Source organism: Podarcis vaucheri, assembly GCF_965113315.1.
Source record: "Podarcis vaucheri genome assembly, chromosome: 7".
Classification (NCBI taxonomy): domain Eukaryota; kingdom Metazoa; phylum Chordata; class Lepidosauria; order Squamata; family Lacertidae; genus Podarcis; species Podarcis vaucheri.
The window spans coordinates 13,038,925-13,056,978 of NC_138765.1; the positions used below are offsets into that span (position 1 = coordinate 13,038,925).

At 43.7% G+C, this 18,054-nt stretch overlaps 1 protein-coding gene across 1 annotated transcript in view; it reads right to left on the minus strand.

The window, feature by feature from the left end:
* Positions 1 to 16,336, minus strand: part of POU2F2 (POU class 2 homeobox 2) — a 105,629-nt gene extending 89,293 nt beyond the window's left edge. The window contains exon 1 of the mRNA XM_082232658.1: positions 15,991 to 16,336. The gene's annotated coding sequence lies outside the window, so the exon portion shown is untranslated. The remainder of the gene's footprint in view (positions 1 to 15,990) is intronic.
* Between the last annotated feature and the right edge of the window lie 1,718 nt (positions 16,337 to 18,054).

Consider the following 18,054-nt stretch of genomic DNA (forward strand, 5'->3'; position numbering starts at 1 on the left):
GAAAGTGGCTAGCCTGCCCCACCAGAACTTCCCCTACAATCCACCGTTGCAAGGGAGTGCTGATGTGCTCTCAGTTGACATGGGGCAATGGTAAGACCCAGTCGTGGAATATATGTTCATCCTAGAACCACTGGTGGTCGGAGCCAGCCATCAGGGGTGGGAGGAAACTCATTCTAACTGTGTCTCCATCCATTTGCCGGCTGAGTTCTGCAATGGCAACATGGAGATTACTGTGGAAGAAGCTGGCAGGCATCCTCTGGACTCATAAAGTAGGAAGGAAGAAAAGTGGGGGGGGTGGCTGAGGGCAGACTGAGATTGGTGAGGTTTCATTGCCAAAAACATTTACTAGGATCTTCCTCAGCAGGTAGCGAGTCCATGGCCAAAATTCTCCTGGGTTATCTCTGAAGATGGAGAATTTCAACAGCAATTTCCTTCCCTGGCAGGGCTTTGACTAGCCCTCGGTGGTGCAAGGAACAATAGTTTTGTCCCCTTGGTGGCATGTCCCCATGTCATTTCCAAAGAGAGAAGGAGAAAGGGACTCCCTTTTTATTATTATGTATTAAATTTGTATACTGCCCTTCATCTGAAAATCCCAGGACAGTTCACGAGAGAGTTAAGAGTCCCATCCTATGTGGACAGAGGTTCTTTGCTTTTCATAGCGGAGACCTGATAACGCTATCAAAGGGGGTATACCGAAAGATCAATATTACTATTTATCATTTCTACATTGCCTCTTAGCATTTTATTGCTCATGGCACTCCTTAATTCTGAAATAATTATTCCAGACTGGCCATCAACCCCCTCTGATTCGATCTTCACGATATCCAGCATAGTTCACAATTGTCACTCAGTGCATAAGCATCCGCTGAGAAGGTGAAGGAAAGATCCATGTTTTAACAAGCTTGGCAGTGTGTACAAAAGCATAATTTAAAGTGCATTATGGTGTGTCTTATTAAAGTCCTTTCTCCTCCTAGGCAGAATCTGATGCAAAGGCTGTTTTTCCAAGTCCCTTACTCAATTTCCAGGGAATACAGAGCAGCCACCGCAGTTGAGATTAGCCACTAACTAAGCAACCGGTTTTGGAGGAGAGAAATGTGAACACACCCTTAGATACTTAATGATCTCCTGGCTACACAGCCAACTTTATTTTCAAAATGTGTTCTGGGCAGCACTGAGTTCCTCAGAAGCTTCTGATGGGTTCGTTGGTGAAGAGATTGGTAGTGGCAGAAAATAGTTTCTGGAAAAAGCACCTTGCCAACTCTACCAGTGCTTCCCCTGATACTACATTTAAAGCAGTATTATGCCACTTTAAACAGTCACGGCTTTCCTGAAAGAATTCTGGGAACTGCAAAGGGTGCTAGTTTTTTAGGAGACCCCCTACTCCCTCGAAGAGCTGCAATTCTCAGAGTGGTTTAACAATCAATCCTTCTTCTCAAGGAACTCTGGGAACTGTACCTCTGTAAGGGGAACAGGTGTTTCCCAATAACTCTCTCAACACCCATAAGAAACTACAGTTCCCAGGATTCTTTAAGGGAAGCCATTACTGTCGAAAGTGGCATAATACTGCTTTAAATGTAGTAGCAGGGGAAGCACTGGTAGAGTTGGCAAGCTGCTTTTTCCACTTTAAATGTACAGCACAGATGCAAGCCTTAGCCAGGGATCACCACAAAGGACCTATTTCACAGAGGGGGGGAACTAATGAAAACAAGCGAAACTAGTACCAAAGCGCAAAAAAACCCCTCAATTTAAAAAGGGGGGCTGTGGGCCTTGCTGGGTGCCAAGTGGATTTTCTGAAGGTGCTATGGTGCCCATGGACACTGGTGTAGGAAGGAGGTGTGATGGGTGCAGTCCGCCCCAGGTGTCATCCCTGAGGGGGGGTGACATCGCTGTCCCGCCCCCTGGGACACTTGCAGCCCCACCCCTACAGCAGCTAGCCCTGCCCCTGCGGGCAGCTAGCCCTACCCCCAGGTGCCGGAGCAGCTAGCTCCACCTCTGCCCACGGACACCATATTAGAGACCCCCGTTCTTTGTCATTCCCTCAGTTCAGGTGGCACAGTAGTGAGGTCCAAAGAGCAGTGGCGTAGCGTGGGGGGTGCGGGGGGGCCGGCCGCACCGGGCGCAACATCTGGGGGGGCGCGCTCGCACTCGCAGCTCTCTGCCCCTAGGGCAGAGGGGGCGCAAATTACTTGCCTTGCCCCGGGTGCTGACAACCCACGCTACGCCACTGCCAAAGAGTCCCGGCCTGTGTGAGCACACTGCAGAACATGACCCAGAATCCTGCGGTGTTTTGTGGAACCTCTGTAGTGATTCCTCCGCAGATGAGTTGATGTACAAAGGGATCCCGAAGGACTCTAGACCATTGTTCTATGTTATGAGATTACAGTGGTACCTCGGGTTAAGAACTTAATTCGTTCCGGAGGTCCGTTCTTAACCTGAAACTGTTCTTAACCTGAAGCACCACTTTAGGTAATGGGGCCTCCCGCTGCCGCCGCACTGCCGGAGCACGATTTCTGTTCTCATCCTGAAGCAAAGTTCTTAACCCAAGGTACTATTTCTGGGTTAGCGGAGTCTGTAACCTGCAGAGTATGTAACCTGAAGTGTATGTAACCCGAGGTACCACTGTATATCCTATACAGCACCCTTGCAAAACAGCACTGTTAAGACCTGGGTTTAGATCTTCACTCAGCCACAAAACTCAGTGGATGGCCCCGAGCTAGTCAATGTCTCTCAGACTAACCTCTTAGGGTTGTTGTGCATTCTGCACTCTCTGGATGGAGGACACTATGAATTTCTAATAAATAAATAAATTCCAGTACCAATACAAATCTTATTTTGGACAACAACAAAAAGGGGAAATCCAGACGTATGGCTCAAAAACGTTTTCGGTGTTTGTTTGTTTTTATCTTGCCAAAGAAAAGCTCAACAACTTTTCTGCCCTGACTCTCACTGCCTGAAATATGGCAACCCTACATTTACACTTTAAATTCATTTTGTACATCTATAACAGCTTTAGCATTCGGTGAAGACCATAAATGAAAACTTTGCTGTATCAGGTATTAGGCTTCTCAGTTTCTCATTTTTCCATTTTAAGTTTGCCACATTTCCATAACAATCTGCATTTTTAAAAAGTAAAAAAGTAAAATAAAACCATCATCCCAATATACATTTGAATATGAATGTGTGCATTCATCCCAAAATACATTTTTTTGTAATCAATTTTGCACGATATAATGCACTTTTGCACACTTTTCCATAACACGTACGTTTTTTCACACATTGTTTTGTTTTAGAGAACTGCATTGCTAAATTCAGAGAATACAAATTTTGAGGACGTAGCTATTCCCGTATTGTTTCGGGAAGGGCGAATTAGACAGGTTCCCATTAGAATGGGAACTGAATTTCTTCCCTATCCCTGACGGTGACAGACAGATAATACAGGAGCAATGAGCCCTGGTCTGAGAGGCAAATGTCTAGGTTAGTTCCTTTTCTCTGCTACAAGCTTCTTGAGTGACCTTGGGCAAGTCCCTTGGGACGCAACGCGGCAGGTGAATGTACAGCGTGGTTTTTTTTTATAAATACGATAGCCAAGAGGTGTCAATTACATGCATTAATCAATCTCTGCATGTGGCAAGGTGTTTAAACGCTGTGTTTTGTTTCGCCAGCCCCTTCACAAAGAGTGGGTGGGCTTCAGCTGACTTAGCTGACATGCTTAAAACATAACTCACCGGCCAACAAACCATATTTGAGACCTGCCTATCGGAGCCACTCCCTTTCTATAGACCTTCAAGAAGGCGATTATACATTCAGGGCCAGCCACATACATCTTCGCACCTGAAGCGCAAACCCAATACAGTCTTGGCGAGGGGTGGGACTCCACTTTAAACACAGTGAGTGAAATTACGTAGTGTTGCATCCTTTGCTCTGCAGCTCTGGCAACACATACATCAACTAATCGCCTGGGTAAGGCACAGGGACTCTCCTCTTTATTTATTTAAATACTGCTTGTTACGCATACCTCTCCAGGCAGTGTGCAATAATATATAAAAAACACAATGCAAGCACCAAATATACAATATAGTTGAAACTGGAATACAGTACAATTAAGGAGCGACAAAATACCAAAAAAACTACAGTGTTTCTATTGCAAGCACTAAGAAGTAGTGTGAGCCTTTTCCCAATGTGAAATGATAGTGTGGTGATGGTGTGCTCGTGGTCACTGGTTGTGGCAATCAGGACGTCCCAATTTTCCTAGAAGGTGTGCCTATTTTCATATATGAGCCGTATGTTCAAGTGATTGTGGCGGTGTAAAAGGTTGTCTGACTGTAAGCACCCTGCGCATGGAGAGAGAGAAAAAGGACTTAAAAGAGCTGCCAGTTTTTCAGCCAAGCATGACCCAACAGGCACTTACGAAAACTATGAAAGTGCTGTTTCTTCCTTCTCTACCCCAAAAAAGGCACCTTATTGCACACTTTTCAGGTGGTTACCACACTCCTTCCTCTGCCTGCAGCAATCCAGGTACACTAAGTTTACTCTTGTGGTGCGATACCTTAATTAGGGTCCGTTTAATTCCACAGCCTCCCTACTTTTAGCTCTTTGCAGGCTTCTAGTATATTTTCAAATCCCTCACAACTACAGACTTGGCTACCTTACCTAACAGCTATACAACAGACAGCAATTCCAAGAGACGTGCTTTTTTTTCTGACCTAAAAAAGCAGAGAGGGCCTGTCCCTATAGAACTTCTGTATAGAAGCCATTAAAAAATAGCCTCTATTAAGGGTAAAAAAAAGTGGCTATGGTACCTTAAGTATAGCCATTGACTTGCAATAAAGGAACAGCCCTCATGTTTCTGATCTTTCAAAAGAAGCGCAGGCGTGAAAAGACTTTGGACTTGTGAGGTCTATTGGTTTTGGTTTTTTTTACTAGCACCCCATGTGGTCCACCAACTGGAACCCAGTGGGGCAAAATGGTGGCTAAGGGGGATGATGCCAGATGCAAAATGGTGGTCAGGAAGACAGACAATTGCCTACTACTGCACCCCACAAGCCATACACTGCATCAGTTATTACAGGTCACGGATATACTAACAGCCTAACGTGTGTGTGTGTGTGTGTGTGTGTGTGTGTGTGTGTGTGTTGAGCAATTAGAAGTCCGAAACTGTTTCCAATCTACTGCAAACGACCCAGAGATCTACTGACAGATCTCAATCTACTTTCTGACCACCACCCCAAATCAAAATATATACCCACAACAGAAAGGCTATAGTGAAAATACGAGCAGAAGACCCTTGTCTACAATGTACAGAATCACTGATACTTTTCCATAGACTTAAATATCCCCATCTACCAGAGGCTCTGGCCTTCTTGTAAACGCTGTTGCCGCTGCGAACCCTTTTCCCTATTGTACTCCTTACTATTGTCTATATTCCTCTGCCAATAACCAATTTCCTTCCTGCCCCAGTCACATTCCAATTGCTGGGATCTTAATCTGCAAATCCATTTAGGGTTGGGGTTTTTTTTTACTTTTTCCTTGAACACTGCCTCGTTCACGTTCTTCTCTGCTTTGCCTTTGCTCTTCCAGAGCGGTAGTTTTCAGAAATAAAGGACACCCATTATGACCAAAGAAGCAGTAATGTTCCAGAATAAGGAACAATCATTTAACGTAAGTAGTGCCCCTTCAAATAAGGGGCAAACAGGGGAGCAACCCCAGATTGTGGTGGCCCTGTTGTGCCTGTACAAAAGAGCACACCCCTTTACTGCAAATTAGCTAACTTGGAATAACTACCACCCCTGGTTCCACATTCAAAGTCTCTAGCACAGGTTTACCATCCCCAATACGCACTCCTAAAGAGGCACAGGGAAAGGTGGGAATTACAATTTCGGGGACTTGACTCCAAGCACCAAATGAGACTAAAGTGTACCAGCAGATAATGCTGTGTATTTGCCCATGGTACACACACACACGGCCAACACGGACACCACCCGTTTACAGTTTTGTCTGAGGAGAAGAGAACAAATGGAAGTTACTCGCACACCCTTTGAAGCACTTTAGGAAAGCATCAAATGATCAACGTTATTATTATGAACTTTAATTAGAAAGGTCTCCTCTGAAATTAATGCACCCTCAAACCCACTCAAATCCCAGTAAAAATTAAAAAAACAAACAATCAAGGGTGATTAAAAAGTGGGGAAATAAGATTATTTTTTTATCCTCTCACACTGTATAGTTATGGGCAAAGTAGAATTCCAATCCACCGCAGTGACTTCAAGCACACAGCAAAACTGCGATGGCTGGGTTAATTACCACAGAATACAATGGTTTGTACAAGCATGCAAGGATACTGTTTTCAACCACACAGACACACCCCTGTAAGAATCAGAGGAAACCAAAAAGCAACACAAAACTGCATCTTCTCACAAATCATTCAGAATACAAGCCTCCGTTCAAAAGGAATTATTTCTGCTTTAAATGTTAGAAATATCAGGTGCAAGATTGCAATCAGTTCTAGCTTATTTTTTGCTGTTTGTTCTTTTGAAAAGATAAGAAGAAAAAAGAAATTTAGAGGCAGAAAGTGGGGGAGAGGCAAATGCCGAAACAAAACAGCCAGTTACTTTTTTTTAAAAAAAAAAAAGGTACACAAACATGAAATTTATGATTTGCAATTATTTTGTGGGGGTGGTGGAAACAAACATAAAATATTTTGCAACACACAAAATTCAACAAGGGTAAAAGGTGGGATTATTTCACTTCATAACAAATTAAAACATGTTGCAATATCCCAAGACGGCATCCGAGGCATTTTTTTCCTACACTATGCAGAATAAAATACCTATCAGCATTTACCTTACTATTTCAGAGGCAGAAGGAAATTGTTTCAGTTTCAAAACCTACAGATGTACTGGCGTCAATCTGGAGCGAGGGCCTTTACTCCATATTTAAAATAGGGAGTTGGGGGGGGGGTAGCATGGAGATTAGATTTTACACTGGGCTATAATTCACTGCTACTCACCCAATGATCTACATGATCAAATCTGGAAGGTAACATTTAATCCCAACTCTTTACAAAGACTACTGATCTAGCTAGATATACACTCAAAGGCCACCGAATGAAGCAAAACATGTTTCTTAGACTGATCCACAAAACCAATTAATTTGAAGTACTTAGATTTAAAGCGAGCTGGTCCTATTAACTACAATGCAACTAAACTGGCGATGCCCCCGATTTAGCGAGCTTGCTTTATGTGGCTAAGTTTAAAATGGGTCTTCTAAGGTACTTTTATTCCAACTTGTCAACAAGGTCGTCAGGAACACAGCCAAGTCACTGGATCAAAATGCATGACCCATTTTTATGTTTAGCCAGGGCTGTGGTTGGAATATGAATGGGGCATGTCATCGCAAACCTTCCGAAAGTGTTTTGCACAACGTTCTGCCCGGATGTGGCCAGGCCCACAGAGGAGGCTTCGCACAACCACCATAGGTTACGTGCAAACTGCAGTCTAGGAAGGGGGTAAGAATTTGCCTTCGTTGAAAGCAAGCTGTCAATTGTATAGCTGTTAGGCTTCAGGGTTGTAAAAAACTGTCTCACTTCTGGTCCAATATGCTTCCCGAAGCCTAAATTGTCGACAAAAAGGGCGAGAGGGAAAGTGTTTTACAGACCCGAATTCACCGTAGTTTTCAGCGTAGGGCCACTGTCGAATAGAACTCACGCCGTGGCGGCACAATTATTTTTCTCAACATAGCGTACAACAATCCCGTCTGCTTCCTGCGCTGGGTTCCATTAATGTTCATCATTGTTCAGAACATGGAGGCTTTTCCTTCCTGCGCGGTGAGGTGGCAGGGGCTGTCTTCACAGCTGTGGGGAAATTTAACATACTGGTTGCCAGCCTAGCATGAGGAAGCCGAATGACTCCGTTCTCTCTAAAGTAGCAGGCTGAGGGGTAGACCGGGGGGATTATTGGGACAGCGGGGGTGATATCTGCCTCTTCACACATCCAAACAAAGACAAATGCAATGTCCAAAAGGTATGGACCCTCTGAATTTACTTAAAACATGTCAAAAGTCTAACAAGACCTCCACGAATCTAAATTTCACCACGGTCGCCCTTCCTCTAAACCAGGCTGCTGAGTTTCTGCACTCATTCCTCTCGTCCTCTCCACCTCCCATCCTGTTTTCCATTCGCACCAATCCTGTACCCCCTTTTCTCAGCCACGTACCAATAACACTGGACCCACCTCCAAAATCTTCAGAAGAACATTCCCTCTCGCACTAACAATTCATATCTGGGCAATAATTTACATATTAATCCTGACGCAGAATGTTCAGATTAGAAGAACTGTGGTTTTTTTTTAGAGAAGATTAAAATAATAATTTTGTTAACTGATGAAGCCATTTTTCAGTGTATAATTCTACAATGTAATTTTCTGAATATCTATACGATGTTTGCCCTCGATTTCCTTACACATCTGGTATTTAGCAGGTGCCCAGATTCCCAAATAAATCAGAATCATGCCAATAAAAGATAGAAAATAAAAGAGGCACATATAAATCTTTAATTGCAGTGAACTCTGTAGAAAGGAATAATCATTACATGTCAAGGCACCTAAAGGGTTCTCTTTAACAAACTGTATGACATACGGCTTTTCTATATATTTACGCCTTTTTTTAAAAAAAATGGATCTATTGTAGCTATATATTTAAAAACACATACAAGTTGATTATATATATATAATTTAGCCGATCCAATAGAATAGATCTTCCCCCCCCCGGCCCCATTATTCTGTATCTATGATACCTTAAAGTATGATTTGGAACTGGGATAACTGATTATGGGTTGGACTTAATTTGGCTGTGACAGATGACAATAGATAAGAAGATAGACAGACACAGACAAGAAAGCCAAAATAAGAGAAAGTAAAAGAAAAGAGAGACACAGTTATTAATATTGCACCACAATTTGGCAGGGGACGGCAAATGTTTCTTAATTATGCAATTTGTTTGCATCTGAAAATGTTGATGCAAATCTATGCAAACATATTTAGAAACAGAGTTATTATTTATGGCCTACCACTTCATTCCTGTTAAGGCTCTTTTTAAAAACTGCAGGCAGCGGGCCCGATCGGCTGTTTCACAATAGTCCTTTTACACTGCATAAGTGCTTTGAAGTGCTCTTGGTGTAATGGAAAATGAAGGACGCAATGTAGTGATGTATATTATTTATAGGTTTGTAAATCGATCCCTTTATATTTATTGAACTGTATTCTGGAGATAGATACCGGATATTATTGATACGGATGAATGTATTTACTGACTGATCCTGTTATTGATAGATCCATTACAGACGCTCAAAACAAAAGACACTTTCAAATGTGGAATTATATGTAGAGTTAACTCGTTTTGTTTTCATTATTGGAGCACTGATCTTGTTTTTTACAGATGTGTTGATCTTGAGCAAGGCATCTGCTATTTAGGACAGGTGTATATATTTGCATAATACTGTACTGTACTGATAGGGAAAGGCAAACTGAGGGACTTTACATAGAAATCTTCAATTGTTTTATATATATATATATATATATATATATATATATATATATATGAATAACTGCTATACCTACAATTCCAAAAGGCTGGATGTATCTTGATACATTCATTTACAAATCAATCTGCTGTTTATGGATTAACTGGATCTATATATTTACAAGCAAATCCATCTTTTTCTAGCTACATTTTAAAAACTTTTCAACAACTGTCATTTATAACTACCCTTATTGATTTGCAAAAAGATCATTATATTTACATCTGGAAGATGCAGATTTAAAAATAAATTATCTAATGGGGAAATCAAGTTTTAGAAAGAGTGGTAATTAAATTGACTGCCTCCCAGTTAACATGCATCGATTTGTAAATGAATCTCTTGGTCACACAATTACACAGACTGCACAACAGATAAATTGTACACCAGGAACAAGAACGACGATGGGTTTTTACTAATTGTTATTGGGGCCTGCTCTTCGTTTTAAGATGTGCGGCTGCCTTTCTATCACTCTCCTCTTCTATCTGTCTGTAATTTTTACTCTTTCTTTTAAAAATTCCAGCTGTTCAGGAGAGCCAAGGTGAACAACAGAACGAATCCTTTTATGCACCTCTTTCTATGATTTCTTCTTTTCCCGGATCCCTCTATTCTTCCAGGGCTAGAATGTGAGGCTGCTTTGCTTGTGATAAAGCAAACAGACCCCTGATTTCAGATACATTTTCCCTTTCTGCCTCCCCGATACGCCCTCACACCAACCACATCCCTGGCCTTCTGGCCACCACCACCCCAGAGAAAAATATGGTAAAGGTGTGTTTGGGGGGGGTGGGAAGCATCTAATTCCCACTGAAACTGACACCAAAGTGGTGCGAGGGTGGGGGGATGGAGTGTTTGATGGCTGAAGGGTATGACTGCTTTTTCTCTCTCTCCCTTCCCCTCCTCCCCAGGTGACATTCATGGAATAAATGACCTGGACTCTTTGTCGGGTGAGATGGAGCTGGCGGTCAGTTTCTTGACCAGGAAATGGCTGCTCTTATGTAGCAGTAGAGAACTAGGGATCGCTTTTTCCACTAACGCGTCATCTCTCACAATTGGGAGTAAAGCACCCCACTAAACCTAAATTAAGAGTCTGGGTTCGGATTAAATAAAAGAAAACTACTTATTTATTTTTAAAGGCTCTCTCTGTGCCACTGCATCTCACATTCTGGATTTTAGGAAAGCCAGGTCGAAAAGAGGCACCTTCCGTTCCCAGCAGAAATACGACTTCCAGCGCGGCCTAAGGGCGAAATATAGTTTGGACAAAGGGGACCAAGTCTGATGGTATAATAGGAACGGAATTTGGAGGGGTTTTGTCAGAGAGGTTGGGAAGGAGGTATAGCCAAAGGAAACATAAAAGGAGAGAAATGGGTGATAGAAAGGGGAGTGGATATGGGGGGGGAATAATGCAATGACAATTAGAGGGGAAAGTAGAGGAAATTAAAAGGGAAGGTGAGGAAAAAAACAGCAAAAGAGCAAGAATAAAAGGTATGGCGCACAAAACACGGAACTGGCAAAATCGTGCAGAGGTTTCAAAGAATATACGGATCATATATAAGGATGGATGGATGGATGTGGCAAAATATATACATATATACTTAAAAGTCCTGGTGCTCAGGACAGGGGAGAACGAGGACATTAAAAGGGTGCCAACATCTTGTCAGGCTGCCACACAGTTCCAGACAGACAAGGGCAGGCACCGAGAAGCTCAGAGAGCAGCGTGTATTGGGACTGGAAATGTAGGGAAATGGGGCAGCGAAGGACACCCTGTTGCCAAGGGACCGGTAAGCAGGTCGCTTGAGGAAATCGCAGGCCAGTCCCTGGAAGGGCTTCCGCACTGGACCTAACCAGTAGGGTGAGCTGTAGAGGAAGGCAAGGGGCAGAGGCACTGCAGCGCTGAAAGGGTTACCGAGGCACCCGCACATACAAATGCACATACACATGCCAGGCAGCAATAAAAAAAAGGTCACTGCAGAGAAATGAGGTCTCACTTGACAACAGCAGATGCACACCCAACAGAAAAAGGCAGACACACACACAAGCAACCGCACCGACCCACAGAGCAACACACAACAACAGAACAGTGCGGCGCTTCTCCTCTGACCCTATGCGTAGCATCTAGCGGACACTGGGGGTGGGCAGGAGAAAGACAAGGCTGTACTAAATACATAAAGCAATACAATTACATCACGGGAGTCAGACACACAGACAACACACAGCAGATTTGGGTGCCATAAAATAAAATAAAAGGACACTGGTTCAACACCACACGTCTATAGGGGACGTCTCCAAATATATATATTCAGCGTTGCTGCCTGCCGATACTCGCCAGCACATTGTATTGCACACACGGGGATGGTGTCCTCTTTCAATTTATACTCGTGGGTTCTAATCCAGATTAGTGATTGCAAAAACTCCAGGGGAGATTCCGCAATCATTGCGGATCAACAATCATGCAGAGTAAAGGAGTGATCTTGTGTACATGGCTTCAAGCTTTAACCATTCTGCCCTCGCCACTCGGCCCAGCTCTCACAAAGTCAGGGGCACTCCAATACCCTCAGTCGCTATGGCTCCTCGTGAGAGAAATCCGACGCAGAAACGCAAATTCTAGCTCATAGCTCCCTCCTCAAACCCAGTCGGGGTTACCACCCGCAAGGAGCTGCAACTCTTCCAGATTTTTAAAAAATCAACCCAGATTATTGGGATGTAATTTTGAAATACAGTGTTTCAGTGATAGGTCTATGAAAACGAGGCCTAGTAAACATATGTGGGGGGAGACCATGACCGGCCCTATCATGAGGTAGAGTGAAGCAGCCACCTGAGGCAGGTTTCGGATGCCAGGAAAAGGCAGCAAATTGTGAATCATTTGATTTTTTTATTATTCTGTTTTATAGGAAGTGGGGGCTCTTGTGAAATATTCCAGTTAGGAGCCAATTAACTATGCACCTTGGCTTGAGAAGGGAGGGTGAGGGACATTTGCTGTGCAGCAAAATGTCAGGGGGCGAGCCCAACCTTTTGACAGGACCAGACCTGAAGGGGAGAATGAGACATTCTCTGCAGTTTAGGCAAAAGGAGCTCTTCCCGTGATTTGCACCCCAAACCCAAAAGGGAATAACCCTTTGCAGAATCCAAGGAAAAGGCAGTAATAGCAAAGAGATTTCGGAAGTCTGGTGACTAAAGGACTTGTTCCAAGAAGGACTTGCTCCATTATATCAACAGACGCACACACCACAAGGCCACGCACAAAACAAGAGGGCACGACAATGTATCGCCGCTACCGCTTGACACACTTCAACAACCCTTTCCTACACACACACACACACACACACACACACACACACACACACACGGCACACACCCATTATCACTTAATGCAGATTAATTACCCCATAGTGAGCTTTAATCACACTGTACTCACAACCCGAGTGATAAAAGGCTGGGAGGGGGGTGTTCACCCTTTCAATCCATGTTTATGGATGAAGTAAAAGATTCTAATCCACATTAGCGAACAAGGAGGTGTTAGTTTCCCCCGATTAATTAATATGGAGCACAAGCGTTTGAACTTGAGTGCACAAGATTAGGGTAATGAAAGAATGATAGAAGGTTAGAGTTCTTTCCAGAGTTTGACTTAATCTTTATACGTGTGGTGGCAGTTCCAGTCTGTTTTGTGAGGATTAATCTAGGAAAATACAGGTGTTTCCCCATAAATAATCTGAACCCAAACTGTGTGGTCTTTTTTATGCGTTCAAGGAAACTTACCAGCCCCACAACTGACATGCCAATTCAGACACACAAGGAACAGAAAGGGATGCAATCTATATAGGAAAATGTAAACTCCCATAGATGACAAATAGATGGATTATGCACACCCACGGGGGCAATTTGTACACTTGCAGGGACATAAGACACACACACACACACACATCTCAAATTGCAGAGGCCTGAATGGGGATATTTAAGAAGAAATAAAAGCTGTTGTGTCACCCAACAATGCAACTGGCAGGGGAAAGGACTGTTACAAAACTCTTTGCGGCTTCTGCATTTATTAGGTTTTTGCAGAACCTACTCCAGAGTAATTTCCACTTCTCCCTGTCACAAAAGTAAGACCCGTGAATTATCTACCAGCGCTGCTTACGGGTAGACTTGCAACTGCTTAAAGAAAAATGCAACAGTGCTGTTGGTGCTTTAAGCAGCCAAGAGGTAAAAATTTGGTGTCTTAAATGAACTCACTGACAAAGCACAGGGGGGAGGTCAGTGGCAAGCAGCCTAGTATGTTGCCAGCTTCACTTGCACCAGTGCCCACCTGTCAGGACTAAGGGGGTCTTTACAGCATATAACCACTGCTCCCAATTTCCCCATGGCAATGTCCTGTAAGTGCCCAGCCCATCTCACCCCACAAGAAAAGCCCAGTTAGTCATTTCTGAACTCCAAGTAACTATGGACAAGTTAGGGAATGCCAATGAAGAGAGAGAGAGAGAGAGAGAGAGAGACTCGCCAAGGATATGCCAGGCTTTGGGACAGCAGACCAGAAGGCATCCCTCAATTCGCTCACTCTCTAAAAACTCAAGAAACAGAAATAGCATCTGTTTTGGAAAACTGGGGTGGTGTTCCAACTTGGCCTGGGAAACAGCTATCGCACCAAACCTGAATTTGGGGAGTAGGTGGTTCTGGATTTGGGGGTTCAGGACGGCTGAAGGTAACAGCCACACCCCTAGATCCATTAATCTTAACCCTATTCTTAGGAGGTGTGTTCCCTCCTCTCCATCTCCCTTCCTCACATCTCACACACTCAATTTCGAAATTTTTGTCCATCGTTCTTTTGGCTCTATCTTTCTGTCTCTCTCTCTCTCTCTGCCCCACTGGATCCAGACCACTGAACCCCCTCTTCCTTTACCAGGAGATCCCCTCTCTTCTATCCAGCGATCTCCTTTCTTTCTTACCCAACTCTCCTTCCTGTCTCAGCCACACACCCTACCCCCCCCCATATCCACCTCCTCTCACCTTCCCCTCATATAGGTCCCCTTCTCATACACTCCCCCACCCCGAAAAAAACACAGCCCCGTCAGAATCTGACCTCTTCACCCATCCAGCCACTACCCCAGGTCTCCCCTGCGCCCCCCCCCCCTCCACGCTCCCACCTCCTCCAGATCCTGGCAATATCTCTCCCTCCACACAATAGCTGCCATGGGCTGCTAATAATTATTAATAACATTCTTCCTTTCCTCCCTCTTCTCCACCCCCACCCCGTCCATGGACAAAAGAAGAGTCCAGTTCTCGTTGTATGTATCTGCCTCCCCCTCCTCGCTTCGGCCATTGCACCTTCTCCCCCCCCCCCTCCAACAACCTTCACTTCCCCCCCCCCCTCACCACCGGTTCTTTGGACAATCCAAACCATTCCATCTTCGGTTCGCACACACACACACCCCCCATTATGCAACTTGAGTTTATAATAGAGAGGGGTCTAATATACTCACTTATACCCCAATAAACACAGGACACCCCCCCTTAGTGTATGAAAGCAATCGCTGCTAATGCACAGCACAACCCCCCCCCTTTTCGGGGGCGGGCGGCGGCGGGGGGGTTAGGAATCCAAATATTGCAACATATTTCCTAACAATATATGCCCGCTTTGCAAAACCGTAAACGCCGGAGCCACAACCCCCCATCTCCTCAGGTTCCTTCTGTCTATTCCTCCTTTTTTCCCCTCCCTTCTTTCTTCCATCGCCAGAGCATCAAAAGCCGAGCCACCGCCACCGAAAAGCAAAGAGACATTTACAGAAAATCCTCTACAGCGTTTTCTCTGTATTCTGATTTTATTTTCATCCATGCAAAAAAAAACCTATATAGATATATATTTTTTAAACATTCGCTCAGTGCACAAAGCCATTTGCAAAAGGAAAGAACGGCCAGCAAATATCATTTTTTGCCATTGCAAAAAACGCCTCCCCTTTGCAATGAATAAAAATGCCCTTTAAAAACACGCCTGTATCATTTTTGCATTTTATTTGTTTTTGTAAAAAAATAAAAATAAAATGCATTTTTATATATGCATCTCTCCGTTATTATTTTTCCCTCTTTGCAATTTTTTTTGTCCGTTTCCTTAAAGGCTGAGCCACAGACACCAGCAAAAATAATATGCCAGGGAGAGGAAAAAAAGAAAGCTCTTGGAAGGAACAATTGCAGCTGCTGTGTTGAGAGACGAAGAGAGAGAAAGGAATAGACTGCCTTGTGTGTGTGTGCGTGTGTGTGTGGGTGCAATAGACCAGCTGCTGCATTAAGCATTTTGCAATCAATAAAGAGCGGGTGAGATTTATGCAAAGCGCAGATATTAATATGCAAAGTTTTAAAGATTTTTAAATGGGAGAGAGAGGGAAGGAGACAGGGAGGAGGAGGCGGGGTGGGGGGGATTGCATAGAGACTGCACCTACCTCTGCTTCCATCGGTGGGCGCAAGCTGACTCCTCCATGCGCGCATGGGTGCAGCCCAGATACACAGGGGCTGAGGGGGAAGCAGCAGCAATAGCAGAAGCGGCGGCGGCGGCGGCGGCAGCAGCAGCAGTCAGAGCGCGAGCCAGGGCGCGCGCCGGATTCTCTCCATCATTTCCCCCCTCCCCTCCCCATTCCCCGGCTACGGTTGCCCGGGCAACGAGAAAGATGCAGCAGCATCAGCACCAGGATGAAAGATGCTCAGGGCAGCAACAGCAGATGGGGATGGAGATGGGGCGCGCGTGAAAGGGAGCCCTGATTGGAGGGGGGAGCAGATGGGAGGGAAGAAATAAGAGGAGCTTCCGAATTTTAGAGTGGGGGGGGCTGTTTCCAAATTTGTTAAACTGAGGGACTGAGTGGGGGGGGGAGCGGGTCTTTGGCAGAGGGAGAAAGAAAAATGCCCAGAGTGTTTTCAGCTGGGGCAGGGACGGGGAGGGAGGGTGGGGGGCGGGGGAGAAATGAAGGAAGGGGCAATATAGAAAGGTGAGGGTTATTTACGATCTGGAAATGAGGTGTAGGGAAGGAGGGCATCAAAGTCGGGGGCATGAGAAAGGTGCTTCTGAACTTTAAGACGGGTGGGGGGCGGAATTATAAGATTTAGGATAGGGTTAGGGTGAAAAAGCCTTAGGGGTTGGGTGAGAGGGGAAAGCTCTCTTGAGTCCTGGAGCAGGATGAGCCCCCCCCCCCCGGGCTTAAAATGGGAAGGAAAATAGGAGTGGAAAAACGGCAGGACTTCGGAGAGTAGGAGAGGCTAATGGGGAGGTTCTATTTGAGCATGCTTAGGATCCTGGGGTGTATTGTATGCAGCGTGTGTGTGTGTGTGTGTGGTCTGTAAACACCTTCCTTCCGCCCTCCTTATTTTTCACCTTCACACAATCACTAAATACAAAATTAGGAAGAGTTTTAATGCTCTATGCAACTATGCAAAAGTTTTCTTTCTACGTTGCTCCCGTCTGCATAGATCTGCCTTCTAGACAGAAATGGAGAGGAAATAATTCTGTGTAGTCTTTCACAAAGGGGCCATGAAAAAGAGCTGGTGATAAAGAACGTAACCTTTTATAGAAACTGAAGGACTTGTATAGATAATCCTAATTCAGAATTTAACATTTTGTCACGCAGGGAAAACATGCTGCCCACTTTGGAGATTTGAAATATGTAATTAGTATTCTGGGGAATCAAAGGTAATATAATCTGGACAGGAACATTGCTGAAGGGGATTAGGTGTTCTTGTAGAATGTTATACTCAGGATTTCAAATTATTGTATCCTGACTAGCAAGCGCAAAAGATACATATAAGAAGTTATTATAAAAGAAGGTAGAGTAAAAACAATAAAAACAATATATAGAACAGATGTTAAGGATTAAATGTAAAATTCGGTTTTAAAAACTGTTTGAAGTAGATGTTGGAGTTAAAAGCATTTTATGGAATAATAGTCTATAGTGGAAGTACCATGTACAAAGCCTTACATAACTAACCTGTTAATTAATTTAAATCTGACATTTTTGAAGTTAAAAGTCATATATGCTAAAATAATTAAGAGGTTTCCATGAAGTGCATATTAAGAAGTAGTAGTAAAAAGAGAAAGTTATGTTTTTATGAATGCTTTTGAATAGCAAGATAGTCATACACTCTAAATAAGATTTTATTTAAATATGCAAAACAGTCTTTTAAAATGCATATTTATGATCCATAGTATTACCTTGAAATCAATGAAAAATGCAGCTAATATTAAATGCTTTATGTAATTGTTGACCCACAGCTGAAATTACATTTACTTAGATTATACAAGTTCCTGCATGCTACTTAGAATTTAAATGTAAATAATCATGTGGCAAAACTGAATAATCTGTGCATTTTATTATAGTACAATATATAGATTATTATGATTATATATATATATATATATATATGCTTTCGTAGATTTTCACGGGTATAGGAATGCAGGTTTTGGTGTCTTCGGGTGTCTTCCCGTGTAAGAGTCGGGGTGTCTGTGCACACAACATATA